The sequence below is a fragment of the Nicotiana sylvestris genome, chromosome 8, assembly GCF_000393655.2.
Source record: "Nicotiana sylvestris chromosome 8, ASM39365v2, whole genome shotgun sequence".
NCBI lineage: Eukaryota > Viridiplantae > Streptophyta > Magnoliopsida > Solanales > Solanaceae > Nicotiana > Nicotiana sylvestris.
Genome location: NC_091064.1, coordinates 56,866,330 through 56,884,961, shown reverse-complemented (window position 1 = coordinate 56,884,961; position 18,632 = coordinate 56,866,330).

Sequence of the window (18,632 nt, the reverse complement as noted above, 5' to 3'; positions counted from 1 at the left end):
TGTATGAGTGAACCAAGTCAAAAAAGATGAAGAAGAGTTTCACTTAGGTCGCATCACAGAGAAAATCAGTAAACAATGGAAAGAAAATCAGGCTATATTCAGAAGGAAGCTTGAACTAATTGCAAATTTGAAAACCATTTAGAGGGAAATTCATCATATATAAAGAGCATGTGAGCATGTTAAATATGAAAGAAAACATTCATGCCACTGTAAAATCAATAGGAAAAACCAGTGTAGAAGAGTTTTAGTAAAAAAGTCAGAATCATATGAAAACAAAGAAGTCCAAACTCAATTCAAAGACTTGAAGAGTTAGGGATTCTAAAATAAAACCCTAGTTCAATCAAATATATGATCAACCTGGTAGAACCCCCAAATTTTAGGGTTTCGCGCCTTGAATCAAGTACAAAGATGAGAAGACAAGTGGTCGAAGCAGGATCAGAGGTTTCAGAGAAGAATTGAAACCTCTTGCATGCTTCTATCAACAGCAAAACTCATGAGAAAGCATGATATCAAGGTAACAAGTAGAACACAGTAGAAGCACTCAAAGAAAAAATAGAGGAGAAACACTGATAGGAGCAGTGAACATGCTTAAGAAGTTTTTCAGAAGAAACTTAAATAGGGCTTAGTAGAAGGAAAGTAAGGAAGCTTAAGAACTTAGCAGGAAAGTATAGTAGGAGAAACATGCTGGAACATAGTAGAAGAAAAATACAAGAACATAATAGAAAAGCATATGAGAACACAGTACGGAAAACATGGTAGAAGAACATACAAGCATGGAGTATATAAAACACAGTAAAAAGAACATACAAGAACGGAGTATAAAAACTCAGTAGAAGAACATACAAGAACAGAACACAATAGGAGAACATACGAGAACGTGGTAGATAAAAATATAGGAGCACAATATAGGCAAATACACAAAATAAAAGGGAAAGAAAGTCAGAGAAACACTTAAACATTTTTTTAGAAAACCCTACATCGGAAAGAAAGATTTTTTTTTATAAAAAAATAATTTTCGAAAGAAAAATTAGGGAAATCGTTTAAAACTCAAGGAGAGCACATATACACAACGGATCTAAATAAATCGGAGAAAAACCTCGAAGGGTTAGGGCTTTAGAAGAACCCTAGAAATGAGAAAGGCTTTGAAGGGCCAACGATCTGAGTCGGAGAGGTCAGAAACATGCTCAGATAACCTTGGTACGCCGGAACAAGGCCGGAGTTGACCCTGGAACCTCGAATCAACAGAGGTCTGTGTTCAACTCTTCATGGTTAGGCCTCGAATCTTCAGGTATCAGGCGCGTGGGAGCAATAAGAGGTAGGTATAAGACTTCCATAGCCTGAGAAACCATGGATCCCGGTGGGTTTCAAGGTAGAAGTGATGGGAGGCGGTTAGGGTTAGAGAAGGTTCGAGAATATTTTGAGAGAGGGGAGGGTTTCAGAGGCGGCTGGTTAGGTGAAATGATTTAGGGTTAAGGGGTGTTGGTGGATTAAAAAAAGGAAAGGAAGGATTGTGGCCGTTGATCATTTTGATCAACGACCTGGATTTAATTGGGGGCCGGGCGGGTTGAACTTAATTGGATCAGGGGTGGTTAGTTTAGGAATTGGGCCGGTCCATTTGAAATTGAAATTGGGGTTAATTGAGGGGTCAATTTGGGCTAAAATTTAAATAGGTAGGGCTAGTATTAAATAGCCACTTTTCCCTCTTTATTTTTATAAAAAATAGCAAAATAATTTCTGGAAACAAATTGAAGGTACTAAATTAATTAATAATACATAAATATTATATTAAAAATACTGGGATCAACTTTGTAATTATAAACGTAATTAAATCTTAAATAGGCTAAAATTACAATTATGTGCAATTTGATTTTAAAATACTCAATAAATTTGTAAAAAATGTGCAAAAATTACCTTAGCTATATTTTGGTATAAATATGAGAATACAATAACGGAGTTACCCAAAATGATAATTTGAAAAATAATTATTGGTTTTTTTCTAATAAAATAAGGCGATAAATTGATTTAAAAATCTTTTAAAAATTGGAAAAATAATGAAACACTTGGACATGCTTATATATGCATACATATTCTATTTTAAAAGTATTTTGCATATGAAAAATATATAGAGAAAAATTGGGTATCAACAAATGCCCCTCTTTACCCGGGAAGGATGAAAGAGTTGTCGGGTAAAGATATGATGGTCAATTTTGACCGAATGCCCTGGTTCCTGAGCTGCCTACATATCCCTGTTCTTATAGGAATCAGGCCATATGTAGTTCAGGATCCGTCGACGAAGTATGCCGATGGAGGTTTTCCAAGTACGGACGCAATGTTTAGGTTGGGCTGGATGGTCAAGGCCTAATGGGGCTGCGGGAACTGGAGCGGGATCACTCCTGCTGAGACGGTCGTTGCTCACCGGTTTACCTACAAATAAACAATGTATTGTGCAAAAATTTAAACATGATGCAAGTTCCCATCGGACCATGAATGTTGTCTTCGAACGGTTAGGATGACGTCCTTAGACCATGACATCCTGGGCCATGAAACATATAATAAGGATTCGCAGGCCATGAAATGGTGCTCTCGGGCTATGAGAATGATGCCTCCGAACTATGACGCCTTTGAATAATGATATGCAAAAGATAAAAGGGGTCCTCAGGCCATGGCATGACATTCTCGGGCTATGAAAATGGTGCCTCCGAACAATGATGCCTTCGGATGATTTGGCGATCTTTCAGCCTATGAGATGCAGTAGGTGGTGATCTTTCAGCCAATGCAAGATGTAAATAAAGTGGCGATCTTTCAACTGATGCAAGATGTAAATGAAGTGGCGATCTTTCAGCCGATGCAAGATGTAAATAAAGTGGCAATCTTTCAGCCGATGCAAGATGTAAATAAAGTGACGATCTTTTAGCTATGCAAGATGTAAATGAAGTGGCGATCTTTCAGTCATGCAAGATGTAAATAAAGTGGCGATCTTTCAGTTGATGCAAGATATAAATAAAGTGGCGAACTTCCAGCCATGCAAGATGGAGGTAGAGCTTAACCTCGGAAGGCAGAATGGTAGCCTTATGCAATGAAGATAATATAGATGGAGGTAAAGCTTAACCTCGGAAGGCAGAATGGTAGCCTTATGAAATGCAGAGAATGCAGATGGAGGTAGAGATTAACCTCGGAAGGCAGAATGGTAACCTTATGCAATACAGAGAATGCAGATGGAGGTAGAGCTTAACTTCGGAAGGCAGAATGGTAGCCTTATGCAATGCAGAGAATGCAGATGGAGACAGAGCTTAGTCTCGGAAGGCAGAATGGTAGCCTTATGCAATGCAGAGAATGCAGATGGAGGTAGAGCTTAACATCGGAAGGCAGAATGGTAGCCTTATGCAGGAAGTAAAAATGGCAAATGACAATATTTTCTTAGCTGATAGCAGATTGCGGTATCGCGATTGCTGGGAATATTGTGCCTACTAGGGATACTGTTGTGCGGATAGCAGTTGTGAGCGAGTGCAACGGTTCGGAGAGTTGTATTCTTGAACTTTGTGAGTGAGTGTATAGTATATTTGATGATTTTGCAACTCAAGTGTCTGCATCCACAGAAAAATCGTGAGTTTGTAAAGGGGGAAAGGTTAGTTCGTATCCCCGTTGGCTTTGCTTAACCTGCTCGGCTTTGATCCGGCGATACCGTATATATCACTGGGGTAGAGTTGCTAAACAAGACAATTTTAGTAATAAACATGCATGATTTAATAAAAGCATAACATAAGTGCATAATTAAGAATAATTTTCTTTAGATGAACCGACGACTGCAGCGTAGTTCAAGACATTGCAACTTCGCTTGCTCCGGAATTTTGAGGGTCCTCCTCAAAATTCTACCCCAGTTTACTAGGCTGCTGTAAGCACGTGATTTTTGCCCTATATGAAATACTCCTATAACACCCCAAGAAAATAGATTTTTTGTTAATTATTTGACATTTTAGGAATTTTTGTAGAATTTTTTTTAATTATTTACATTTTTGTGCATGTTTAAGTTTTATTTAAATTATGAAAAATACCCAAAAAATATTACTCATGGCATTTAGGATTTATTTTTATATTTTTAGAATTAATCATAATCATTTGTTTATAAAAAAAATGAAAATCACAAAAATGCTTCATTTTTACACTTTTCCTTTTATTGATTTTTCTCTTTTAATTTAGAATTAAGTATTGTTTATAATTTTTATAATTAACTAATTAGTTTAATTTCACACTTTTGGATAATTTAGGGTTTTTAATTTGTAGGATTTTAAATAAAAAAAACAAAATTTAAAAATAAAAGAAAGACTTGGAAAAAAGGATTTGTCTTGTGAAATTGGGTTAATTCTCACCCAACCCAGATCTGATCCAAAACTTCTCTTGACCCAAGCCCAATACCCAATTCCCTTCCCTTAAAATACCCTAATCCCTCCTATAAAAGAAGACCTAGCACATTAGGAAATCTTGATGGAAGTATCATAGGAGCTCCCCTTTGAAAAGAGAAAGAGGAAACGGCGCACCTGCTAGGCCTTTCTTCATCTTCTTCGCTTCTCAAAAGCTACAGGGAAAAAGAATGAAGATCCCCCTTTCTAAACCCCAAGGACCAGCGCCGTTTTTACCCGAAAAAAAGGAGAGGACAAGCTCACTTTCTGATTTGGATGAGCAAAAAAAAAAACGAAATCCTCCCAAAAAAAAAATGAAAACCCAGCAGCTAGAGACTGAATTTAGACTCCTCCCTTGAACAAGCAAACGAGCCTGATTCTCCCCATCCTAAAACAGAGAATAGAGATGGACATTTTGAGGGGAACTCGAGAATACTTCACAAAAACGGGACATGCTCATTAGGAAGCTCTCTCCGACTTTAATGCATACACAGAGACAACAAGAAGCGAGCCCCTCTTTTTAGAAATCAGTCCGACCTTTTCATGAGGGAAATCGATGCTAAGAATTTCTGGCCGGAAACTTGATTTTCCGGCGACCTCTGCTGTTGCTCCGCTCTGCTGTTGCTCTTCTCTACTATTGCTGTTCTCGACGCTTTGTCGGGTTTCGTTTTCCTCTGCATTTTGTACGTTGCTTAAGGTTTTGAATCAATTTTGAAAAGGAAATTCTCAAAGGTGCACTTCAATTCCATTATGTGTATTTAATCCACTGAATATCTCATGTTTTGTTGTTTTATTGTTTGTCTAGTTAAGGAATAGCTTTGCTTGATTAAGCTTTCAAATGTATGTTTGGATGGGTTTACTGATTGATCATGAAATGAAGATCTTCAGTAATTGGCCTTCGTCATCTATACTGCTACCTTCGTGCAAATTCTAGGCATCATTGAAATCCTTCTATTAGTTAGTATCTTATTGGATGTTTATTGCACTAAGAATATACTGTGGTGGACTTCTAATTTTCGGCCCATTTAGTACCTCTGATTATTAAATTTGGTGCTACACGAGTTGTAAATTTGGTGATGACAGACAGACTCAACGAAAATAAGACAAATGCTCCGTGTATGTGTCCTCCTGCTAATGAAAATCAGATGGAACTTTGAGTTGGAGTCATTTTCTTGGTAGTTGTTACAATAATGTTATATAAGGATTCGGTTGTGCTATTTTTAAAACACATCTGTAAAGTATGCAAATGCTGAAGTTAGGCACTCATTCTCATTTTGAGTTTGTTCTGTATTCTTGTAAATCAATACATCCCTAACTGAAATCTCCCCATGTAATTTCAAACCTTAGAGAGTCTACAATAATCCATGAACATCCGTAATTTACTTTAGTTAAGTATAGTCCTTTAAAATAACTTGAGGCGTGCCATGCCAAATAAAACTCCTAAACTCATGGCCCTCATTTAATTAATTTTAATCCTTTAAAAATCGAGGTGTGCCATTAGTTGAATATTCTATGGCCCTCGCAAAGTTGAAAGTGCATAGTTGCTTTAGGCGCGCTATTTTAAAAATTACTTTCCTAAACTTGGGTGTGCATTTCATGTGACCCAAATCCAAATCTCAACAACGTTAAATAAAATGTGTCGCAGACCGCGGGTGCATTTCATGTGGCGTGATTCAAAGACATGTTTTTGATAACGTTGAATTTTCCTAAAAATTAATTAAAACGGTTAATAATTTAAAATTATACCATAGGCTAAAACATGTATTAAAATTAGATAATAGGCCGATTATAATAGTTTAAGCGATCGTGCTATAACTACGAAATTCGAGGGTGCCTAACACCTTCCCTCGGGTTAACAAAATTCCTTATTCAGAATTTCTGGTTCGCAGACTTCAAAAGGAAAGTCGAATTTTCTTCGATTTGGGATTTTAAAATAAACCGGTGACTTGGGACACCAATTAAAATATTCCAAGTGGCGACTCTGAATAAAAATGAATAAATAATCCCATTTCGAATAATGTCACTTAAATTGGAAAAACTCCCCTGTATACCCTTCGGGTAGTGTAAAAAGGAGGTGTGATAGCTGCTACTCCTGACGATTGTTAATGATAAATGGCTGGAATCGACTTTGGAATTTTGAGGGTCCTCCTCAAAATTCTGCCCCAGTTTCCAATAGCGGGGAAATGAAAATTTTATTGAATTGTGACCAAACCCATAGGGCTGCCTACGTATCCCCTCTTAAACGGGAATCAGGTCAGGCATAATTCAAATTACATCACAAAAGAAAGCATAAAGGTTACACATAGTATCGCTTGACTGCGTCTGAATTGATCGGCTTTGGCCAGAATTCTCCTTCCATTTTTGCAAGTATGAGGGCTCCTCCTATTAGAACCCAATGAACCATGTACGGACCCTGCCAGTTGGGAGAGAATTTCCCTTTGGCTTCATCTTGATGTGGAAAATTTTTCTTTAACACCAGCTGCCCCGGTGTGAACTATCTCGGCTTGACTCTTTTGTTGAAGGCTCTGGACATCCTGTTCTGATAAAGTTGACCATGACAAACTGCATTCATTCTCTTTCCATCTATAAGAGCTAGCTGCTCGTAACGATTCTTCACCCATTCTGGATCGTCTAGCTTTGCTTCCTGTATGATTCTTAATGAGAGAATTTCCACCTCGACGGGAATGACTGCTTCTGTACCGTAAACCAACATATAGGGGGTTGCTCCTGTCGATGTGCGGACTGTGATGCAGTATACCAATAAAGCAAATGAGAGCTTCTCGTGCCACTGCTTATGCTTCTCTATCATTTTCCTTAGTATCTTCTTGATATTCTTGTTGGCGGCCTCTACGACTCCGTTCATCTGAGGTCTGTAGGCTGTAGAATTCTTGTGTTTGATCTTGAAGGTTTCACACATGAATTTCATCAAATCAGTGTTGAGGTTGGATCCATTATCAATAATGATTGACTCTGGAATTCCGAACCGACACACGATACGGTCGCGGACGAAATCCTCCACGACTTTCTTAGTCACTGCCTTGTAAGATGCTGCTTCAACTCATTTGGTGAAATAATCAATCCCTCCTAGGATAAACCTGTGCCCGTTTGATGTGGCGGGTTCGATTGGTCCGATAACATCCATTCCCCAAGCGGCGAACGACCACGACAAGCTTGTTGCATTAAGCTTATTTGGAGGCACCTTTATCATGTCTGCATGTGTCTGGCAGCGGTGGCACTTTCAGACATACTGGATGCAGTCTGTTTCCATAGTTATCCAAGAGTAACCAGCTTGGAGTATTTTCTTTGCTAAAACAAAGCCATTCATATGTGGACCGCAGGTCCCTGCATGAATTTCCTCTAATAGCCTTTGTGCTTCCTTTACGTCGACACACCTTAGTAATCCCAAATCAGGAGTCCTCTTGTACATGATTCCTCTGCTGTGAAGGAAATTGTTGGATAACCTCCAAAGCTTGCGCTTCTGAGTAGCGTTTGCGAGTTCTGAGTATTCTCCTTTTGCCAAGTATTCCTTGATATCATGAAACCAAGACTTTCTGTCTGCTTCTTCTTCGACATGAGCACAGTAAGCGGGCTGATCATGGATCTTTACCGGAATGGGATCAATGAAATTCTTGTCTAGATGTTGTATCATGGATGATAGGGTAGCCAGTGCATGCACGAATTCATTCTGACCCCGGGGACATGCTGGTATTCTGTCTTTGTGAACCTCTTTCTCAACTCCTGTACATGATGCAGATAAGGGAGTATCTTGGCGTTCTTGGTCGCCCATTCTTCTCGGACCTGATGTATAAGCAAGTCTGAATCCCCAATTACTAGCAACTCTTGGATGTTTATGTCAATGGCCATCTTGAGCCCTAAGATGCAGGCTTCGTACTCGGCCATGTTGTTGGTGCACGGGAACCTGAGTTTGACAGATACCGGATAATGCTGATCGGTTTCTGATACTAGGACTGCTCCTATGCCAACTCCTTTGAAATTTGCTGCTCCATCGAAAAACATTCTCCAACCGTCATAGGATTCTGCAATGTCTTCTCCTATGAATGATACCTCTTCATCAGGAAAATATGTTTTCAGGGGTTCGTATTTTCCGTCCACGGGATTTTCAGCAAGGTGATCTGCTAGTGCCTGTCCTTTGATTGTTTTCTGAGTCACGTAGACAATGTCAAATTCACTCAACAGGATTTGCCACTTGGCCAGCTTGCCAGTGGGCATGGGCTTCTGAAAGATGTACTTCAAGGGATCCATTCTTGATATGAGATATGTAGTATATGCACAGAAGTAGTGCCTCAACTTCTGAGCTACCCAAGTCAAAGCACAACAGGTGCACTTTAATAGAGAATACCGAGCCTCGTACGGGGTGAACTTCTTACTGAGGTAATAGATGGCCTGCTCCTTCCCCCCTGTTTCATCATGCTGCCCCAAAACACAACCGAACGCTCCATCCAATACTGCAAGGTAGAGTAATAGAGGTCTACCCGGCTCAGGCGGAACTAAGACTAGTGGTGTTGATAGATACTCCTTGATTCTGTCGAAAGCTTTTTGGCAATCATCAGTCCATGTGGTAGCGACATCCTTCTTCAACATCTTAAAGATCGGCTCACAGATGATAATAGATTGTGCTATGAACCGGCTGATGTAGTTAAGTCTTCCCAGGAAGCTCATTACGTCCTTCTTGTTCTTTGGCGGTGTCAGTTCTTGAATAGCTTTGACCTTAGATGGATCCAGTTCTATCCCTCGGCTACTCACAATGAACCCAAGTAGTTTTCCTACAGGAACTCCAAATGCATATTTTGCGGGATTCAGTTTCAGGTTGTATCTTCTCGGTTTGTTGAAGAACTTCCTCAAATCTTCCATGTGGTCGGTGGCTTTCTTGGACTTTATGATGACATCATTTACATACACCTCAACCTCCTTGTGTATCATATCATGGAAGATAGTAGTCATGGCCCTCATGTAGGTGGCCCCTGCATTCTTTAACCCGAATAGCATTATCTTGTAGCAGTACATCCTTCATGGCGTAATGAAAGCCGTTTTCTCAGCATCTTCTTCGTCCATCCAGATCTGATGATATCTAGCGAAGCAATCTACAAATGATTGCAACTCATGCTTCGCGCAATTGTTGATCAGGATGTGTATGTTCGGCAAGGGGAAGTCGTCTTTGGACTGGCCCGATTGAGATCCCGGTAGTCGACACAGACTCTGACCTTCCCATCCTTCTTCGGCATCAACACAATATTGGCTAACCATGTTAGATATTCTACTACCCTGAGGACCTTAGCTTTGACCTGCTTAGTGACTTCTTCCTTGATTTTCAGACTCATGTCGGGTTTAAACTTTTTGAGCTTCTGTTTTATCGGTGGACATGTCAGATCAGTTGGCAGTTTGTGGGCCATAATAGATGTGCTCAAACCAGTCATGTCATCATAGGTCCAGGCAAATATGTCCTCATATTCCTTCAGAAATTCTGTGTATTCTTCCTTTTCTGACGGTGACAAATGAACGCTAATTCGAGTTTCGTTGATATTTTTTGCATCTCCCAAGTTAACAATCTCGGTCTCGTCCATGTTGGATTTAGGTCTATTCTCAAAATTTTCAACCTCTTTAACAATCTCTTCTGGTATATCATCTTCCGCTGAATCTATGTCCGTTTGTTGCGTTGTCTCGTTGCATGTCATAACCATTGGTTCATCAAGATAGGTAATAGTAATGCTGTATAAGTAAAGTAATGAGAGAAAATAATAAGAGTAAGATTTGTAATGAAACCGAAATGCTTTGATAAATTTCATAACTGTTTTGAACATTGGAAGATCTTATTGCGAAAATTCAAAAATGCGAAAGGAAAATCAACTAGTAAAAATAAAAGATAGTGCATGATGCTTTGTTCAGCCTTACTACCCTGAGGCTTTCCGAGCTCTGGTGGTTCTGATGGTCCAATTGTTGAGGCATGCTCCTCGACTTACGGCCTGTATGGAAGGGTCTTCCTCCCCCTCCTCCTCGAAAATGACACAACAATCCATGTCATCATCTTTTAAGAACAAATTCCTTACTGCTGCCAGTGCTTTCTCTTCTTCCAGCCCATAGATAACATCGGCCGGTTGGAAAGTCTGCTCTAAATGTGGTATTGGTTGCTCCAGCGGGTAGTATGGACCGTGCCATGGTGGCGACCAGTTGTTGAATTCCTCCCAAGTATACTCGTATCCCAGACCAAAAATGGTGCCATGTTTCTTCAGTTTGATCGGCTTGGCGATTCCTTGGAGGTTCTTGCCAAGTCCCTTGCCATGCTCATATCCGCACCAATTTAGTATGCTCTCAATTTTGTTGCCCCACCACTTGTCTTTGTCGACGGTATTGACTCGCTCGATGTGGTGATAGGTTTCCCCGCCTATCCTTCTCCTTCCTCCAATCGGTGGGATAGTTTGGCGACTGTATATGGGATTGATACCGTTGCCGTGAATGATCACCTCTTGGTGGTTCCACTCAAATTTCACTGCCTGATGCAGTGTCGATGCTACGGCCCCAGCGGCATGAATCCATGGCCGTCCCAACAGCAAGTTGTAAGATGCCGACACGTCTATAACCTGAAAATCAACGTCGAACCAAGTAGGCCCCATTTGCAAACACAGGCTGATTTCCCTAATAGTGGATCTTTGGGAACCGTCGAAAGCTTTGACGTTGATGGCCCCGTCCTTGATCTCGTGCAGACCCTTCCCCAATGTTATGAGTGTTACCAACGGACAAATATTGAGGTTGGACCCTCCATTAATCAGGACCCTAGTGATAAAATAATCTTCGCATTGCACGGTGATGTGCAACGCTTTGGTGTGACTCAACCCTTCTGGTGGCAGCTCATCTTCATGAAAAGTGATCTTGTGACTTTCCAATACCTGCCCTACCATTTTTGCCATTTCTCCTCCGGTGATGTTGCTTGGTACATATGCTTCACTCAGCACCTTCAACAAGGCATTCTTATGTACGTCGGAACTTTGCAGCAAAGCTAGGATAGAAATCTGTGTCGGTGTTTTGTTCAGCTGATCAATAACTGAGTATTCCTTGGATTGTATCTTTCTCCAGAGATCATCGGGCCCGATTTCAGTGGTGGTCGGCCAACCAGAGGCCTGCTTACTCGACTCAGCTAAATGCTCCGGAGTATAAACCCTGCCAGTTCTTGTCATACCCTCTACCACAACTGTTTCCTCGAATTTAGCTTTCCCTTTCCTTCTCGCCTCGATTGTGTAATCCCAAGGTATGACATTTGTATGGAACGATGTTACGGCTGACATTGTTATTGGGATGGGCACCTTTACTCCGAACGGAGCATGTATTTTGGAGGGTGAAACCACAACTTCAAATGGTGCAGGTGTGTTTGCTGGAGACCCAAACTCGACTTCAATTGGTGTTGGCGTCTTTGTAGGGGGTGGTGTTTCAAATTCAAGTGGTACAGACACGTTTACCTCGGCATCCCTAGAAGGCTGAGTCTGGACTACGATCGGATTGAGGGTGACTATCGGCTTCTTTGGTTCGTCACCTTCTATGATTAAACCGATCGATCCTTTAGGATCCCAATCATCCTTTATTTCAATCATGTAAACACCTCCACCCTTATGGTTCGGCAGAGGGTTATTGCGGACATTCGGAGTAGGCTCCTTTGCTACAATGATCTTGTTATCGATCAGAGTCTGGATCTTATCTTTCAGAGAGCAGCATTCATTAATGGTATGTCCCTTCATGCCGGAATTGTATGCACAAAATTTATTTGGATTGACCCACTGAGAAGGGTTTTCAGGGGTTATAGCAGGGATAAGGGTGACATAACCAACAACTTTGAGCCTTTCGTACAGCTGGTCAATCGGTTCAACAATGGCGATATACTGTTTGGGGGGTTTGCGGTCGAAATTTGGTCGAGGTCTAGGAAAGTTTTGATGTGTGGGAGGTGATTGATAGTGGGATGGCTGAGCATTGTAGGCTTGGTAGACATGTGCAGGTTGGGAATATCTGGGTGAAGTAGGTTGATATGTAGGAGGTGGGGGTGATTGGTAAGTAGGTGATGGAGCTTGGTAAGAGGGTGAGGGTGCTTGGCAATTCGGGATAGGCTGATATGTGAGTGGTGGTATTTGATAGGCTTGGTATTTGATAGGGGATTTGGCTCTTTGTGCAACCATTACGGCACCTACGTCCCTTTTCTTGGACGTACCAACAGACTGTAAAACCTTATTGGTAGCTTGCAAAGCTTCAAAGTTTGTAACCATACCATTTTTGATGCCTTCCTCGATCCTTTCCCCTAGCTTGATGATGTCGGAAAATTTCTGGCTCTCAATCAACATCAGCCTTTCATAGCACTGCGGGTCTTGATCCAGGACGAAAAACTTGTTCATTTGTTCTTCTTCTAAAGCAGGTCTGACCTTAGCAGCTTCTGATCTCCAGCGAGTGGCATACTCGTGGAATATTTCCGTGGGCTTCTTCTTTAAGTTCTGGATGTAGAACACATCTGGTGCATTTTCTGTATTGAACCTGAACCTGTCCATAAAGTTGGATGCCATACTCACCCAGTTCGACCATTTTTTCGGGTCTTGGCTAATGTACCAAGACAGAGCATCTCCCTTCAGACTCGTCATGAAAAGCTTCATGCGAATCCTTTCGTCTTTCCCTACTCCGACCAGCTTATCGCAGTATGTTCTCAAGTGGACTCTCGGATCCCCTGTACTATCAAACATCTCGAACTTAGGAGGTTTGTACCCCTCGGGCCATTCGACATCCGGTTGTATGCAAAGATCTTCGTAGTTCAACCCTTCAATCCCCTTACTTCCATCGACACCCTGAATTCGACTAGTCAATTTCTTGAGTTCCGCAGCCAGGTTCTTGATAAGTGAGTCTTTATCATGAGACTCGGGTGTGCTTGAGACAGGTTGGGTGGAGGGTGGCATGGTTTCCACATAGATGGGGGTGTTATGGTGGAAATGGTCATTTGTGGAATTCAGAGGTTCTGGGATGAGTAGCGGAGTGTGGCAAGTATAACAGTGGTGGTGAGGAGCGGGATGGTTTTGTAGTTTTGGGATGTTTTGTGGAGGCATGAGGTTCTGAGCGTTTGGAAAATTGATATCTGGAGTGGTGAGGGAAAATGACAAGTTTGCCAGATATCGAACCTGATCAAGTTCCTCCTGAAATTTCACCAGTTTCTGCTCGAGTTGGGACGCACTTTCTGTGGAGGCCTGAGCACCATGAGTGACCTCTACCCGTTCAGTTGAGTTTTCCTTTCTGGTGTTGTTCAAATCTTCCATCTTTCCTTTGTTCCTGCTTCTGATAGGACTAGGAGGAGGAGTGGGTAGAGGGCCCTTTGATCTTGTGGAATATGATGATAATGCAAGAGTGCATTAACTAACCTTTGGGGAAGGGAGTAAATAAACAAAAAGGTAACAAGTCAGTGGGAATTATAAGAAAGTGTTGCGATATTTAAACACATAGTGCAAGCATGTAAATCGCGTCCTAATTTGGGAGCCTCGTTGTACCCGAGGTAGGCCTAGCGACAAATTGATTTGGAGAACTTAGAATGCTAAATGCCTAATTTTATTGATAAAAAGTAGACGAATCCCAAAATGACACTAAATAACAAGGAATAAAATGTCACTAGTAGCAATTGGCCTTATTACATTTCATAAAGTAAAAGAAAACTCCTATGTATTTGGTCCCAGAAGGACCTTCCCCAGACTCGGCATCTTTGGCTCCATCGAACAGCTTCACTAGCTCGCGAAGTCCCAGCAGCAGGTAGGCTCTGGCCAGGTGTCTACCCTCGTTTCCTTCAACATTCTAGTAGTCCTCGATCCTCTTGAGAAACTTCCTTTCCAACTCCACTAAACCTCGTTCCAGGTATCCTAATCGCTTGTTGGCACTGACAACCATGTCTTTCCACTCTTCAATCAGTTTTTGGTGGGCTTCTTGAATCTCACGGTGCTCGCTTTCACATTCCCGAATCCTTTTGTGCAGTTGGTTGTATTTGACCTGTGCTTCAACCCTTTCATCGATAATTCTGTGACATTGAACAAACCCGGGTTGGCCCAGACCATTGTGATTATCCTCCAGCCAGCCTGAATAGTATGGGGTGTAGCCAGTATGGTATCTGTCTGGTTCGATAGTCTCTCTTCCCATGATGATCTTGCAATGCCACATATGCTGAGCTTGACACTTATAAGGACTGTCATCAGCTTGGAAGTCAGCCCGGAAGTGACTCATCTTGTCGACCCTTGGTATAACTTGCTTCCTACCAGCCTGTCTAATAACTCGGAGAGGGACATAAGGGTAGGTTCCTCTCAAACCGATCAATATTAGAAATGGTGCGTCCGTGGATCGGGCGATGAACTCTTCAGTAGGGAACCACTCGAACATCCATTGTATTTGATCCTCAGTTAGATTTTCAAACAGCTCTACCTACCCCTTAGCATTTTCTGTCTGAGCAAACATATTGGGCATGTAGTTCATTCGCCTTGGTTGATGGAAGGCTATATGATCGTCCCAGTCTCTACGATGAATCTCTTGCCGATATTCACCCCTTTGAAGATGCTCCATGAGCCAGAGATGGAGTAGCAAGTTGCAGCCCTGGAAGTGTTGGGCTCCTTGTTGACACTTTTCCAAGGCTCGGTATATCTCTGCGATGATCATGGGCACTATGCTAAATGGTTGTCCACCAATTCCCTCCATCAAAGTTTTGGTGACCATGGCTAGCCTGGTGTGGATCCTTGCTTTCTTCATTGGAAACACTATCATCCCCAAGAAGCAGAACATGAAGACAAAGACCCTTCAGTGAATATGCCCCAATGATGTAAGGGCAAACTCATCCGGATAAGTACGGTAGGATTTGCTGTGACTGTACCTCGTACAAATAATCAAAGGGAATGTAGGACTCCTTCAAACATGTCAAGTCTGGATTCTTCTTTAGGCCCATCATTTTGGGAAAACCTCTACCCTTGCGATTTTCCGGCATTAACAAACCCGGGGTCTCCCATGGTATACCAGCCAATCCTCCTATTTCCTTTAGCAAGGGTGTCATCTCAATCTCTCCGAAGCGAAACACATACCTATCACAATCCCAGAACATAGTAGCAGCTTCTATGATTTTGTTGTTGGGTTGGACCTCCAGGAGGGAAGGTAGATTTCATAGGTATTTCCGGACAAGAGTCTGATCAGTGGAATGAAGATCCTCCCACCAGCTTAGCAACCTTGGGTGGATGTTTGTGATCATGACGAATCTGGGGACTTCGTGCCTCATATTTCTGTAAGACAAAAGGGTTAGGCCCTTACCTCTACCAGACTCGACTATTAAACACCAATAATTGGCATAAAAACATTTAGTTCTCCAAATAAATGCACAAAACGTGATAGTGTCCGTTTGGGTTTTTGGAAAACCCAGTGGACTTTGGATAAGGCTATCTTAATGAGTCATTATGCGGACAACATAACTGACTCGGCTAGGTTTGACCATGATGCATGCACAATTAAACAGAGTAAAGTTTCTATGGGGTTTTAGACTGGTACCCTTGAGCGGACAACTCAAGAAGGAAAGGCACGGAACCATCAATTACACCGTTGATCGACTGGTTTTACCGCAAATACGCCTTTGCCGGATTTAAAGGGTGATAATATCGGAAGAGCGCAACCACTCATTATAAGCATTGCTATAGTATTTGTTTGGCACGAGTGGAATATGATGTTGAAAACATGCTTATGCAATAATTTAAACAAGTTGTTCACGTATTTGCATGTTCATAAAGTACTAATTACAATGATTTAAAACAGTAATAAAGGAGTATAGTAAAGGAAAATAGTGAAAGAAACAAGAGACAAGTTAGTTTTTGCAGTAGAAGAGGGAATTAAATGCTTAAAGGTATTAAACAAATAAAGCACATCAGAAATGTAAAGTCACAGTAATAGCTTGAAATGGTAAAAGCCTAAAAGTCTTCCCCAACAGAGTCGCCACTCTGTCGTGCCCCCTTTTTCTCACAAAATCGGGTTTATGACATTTGAGAGATAACTCGTTCCCGTTCGGGAATTGGGTTTTGAATTAAAGAGTCACCACCTAATGATTAAAGTGCATTAGGACACTAGGATGTGTTTGTTTTGAGTAACCAGAGATTGTGTAAGGGCTTGAAATTATCCCAAGGGGAAGGTGTTAGGCACCCCTCAGGATCCACTAGTATGGTTCCCGGCTAAACTATTGTTGTGACTTAAGTGCAAATAACACATAGGCAAATAAAGACTTCAAATAAGAGAGGATTTTCACGTAATGGTTACAAATAAACAAAAGTAAGAAAAAGGAACTAAAGAGAGTTGATTTTCTTAAAAGAAATGGTTTAAAAAGATTTAAAAGAAACAAAGAAAACAAAGGGAAGGGGGGTCCAAGGTTTATTAATAATATGGATCACCCCACATAACATCTGGTAATCACTCCTCGGTGAGGGGCTGGGCTACATGTGATGTTATCGCGTGGTCATCATATCCATGTGTACCCTTTCCCACCCTGTTAAGGTATTAAAGCGCAGAATGGTCTCATTTACTTATTGCATGCTATTACCAGCCCCAATCCTATCAGCCCCGGAGGCACTTGGGACTACTAATCCTAGAGGGAGGAGGTATTGGGATTATTTGTGGTTTCAAAAGGTAAAATACTAAGGCGACAAATAAAACACATATAACAAGTTTGGGGAAGCATATAAACAAATAAAAGGGCTGAAACAGACCTCCTTTAAACCAAAGAAAGCACATAATGTAGCATGACTTGCATGTACTATTTGGGGTCTGATTAAAACTTAAACGGTGGAGGCAGATTGATTTATTACATAGTTCAGATAAGAAGCCCGAATCAGGCCCGCCTGCTGGTTGTAGCTGATAAAAAGTCTGATTCAGTTTATAAACTTTCACCCTATGGCTTGCCTAAGTGTTACACGAAGGCCCCTATAGGCATGATATCTACTGATTAATGAAACAAACATGAATACATACTGATTTGAGAAAATCGTCTGTTATTAAAGAAAGGCGAGTTTTAACAAAAGAGCATGTGTCATTGTTACTGGTTTTAGACTATAAGCGAGTGAAACGATTCAGATTCGATTAAGGCTCCTATAGGCATGCTTTCTATGTGTTGTCGATTTTGGACACTCTTATTAACATAGTAAAAATGCAGAAACCTTATAGGCATGACAACTAGATGCTGAATTTTGTTTTAAGCCTATGAACATGATATCTAATTGCAGTTGATTATTTAAGACCTACGAACATGTTTGCCTGATGAGCAATACATATGCTAGATTCAGAAAGAACCTATAGGCAGGATATCTACATGATGTGCAGAAATTCAAAAATTCCTATAGGCAGGATATCTATACGCTATGCAGAAGTTCAGAAATAAACTATAGGCATGGTACCTACATGAGAATGCAAGATTCCTATAGACACGGTATCTATATGAAAATGCAGAAATTCTTATAGACATGGTACCTATATGAGAATGCAAGATTCCTATAGACATGGTATCTATATGAGAATGCATAAATTCATAAACTCCTATAGGCAGGTTATCTACCCCTTTTGCATACATAGCTACCCTCCCTCTTCACCGACCATCCCCGAGAGTTTTATTACAAAATTATTACAACCCAGAAAAAGTAAAGTAAAGGAAAAATACATCAGAAATTGAAAAGTACAACTAAGGAGAGCCTGATTCAGAGTTCCTGTCGGAAGTATGAAGTAAATCAACTCCAAGAGATCATATTTCAAAGCCTTTCTCCTATTTGGGGTGTGTTAGAGTTCCCTAAGAGTCTCATATGAACTTCGGACAGTGCTTACACCTAAATGTATCACGGATTAAGCCATAGTGCGGTGTGGAAGGGCCAACCCTCAGGTGTCCAAGTTCAGAGGGAGCTCGAGGTCCCAAGGCAAGGCTCACAAGAGGGAAGGCGAAACTTAGGCACTAAGAGTGAGTGCAAGTGTAGAAGTGCAGGATTCTGAAAGGGGAAAAGGGAAAAGGAAAGCAACTCACATCATTACACATAAGGGTATAGGGAATGGGGAGTTGCAAGAGGTAAAAAACAGGTTAGTGGGCATAACCCAACAATGGGAGATGCTGGCACACCCATAAGCCTACTGGAATACATTGTTTAGAGGTTAGGATCCCCTAAGGGATCAAGTTCAAACCATAGACAATAACTTGCATATTGCCATGTTTTAAACTGT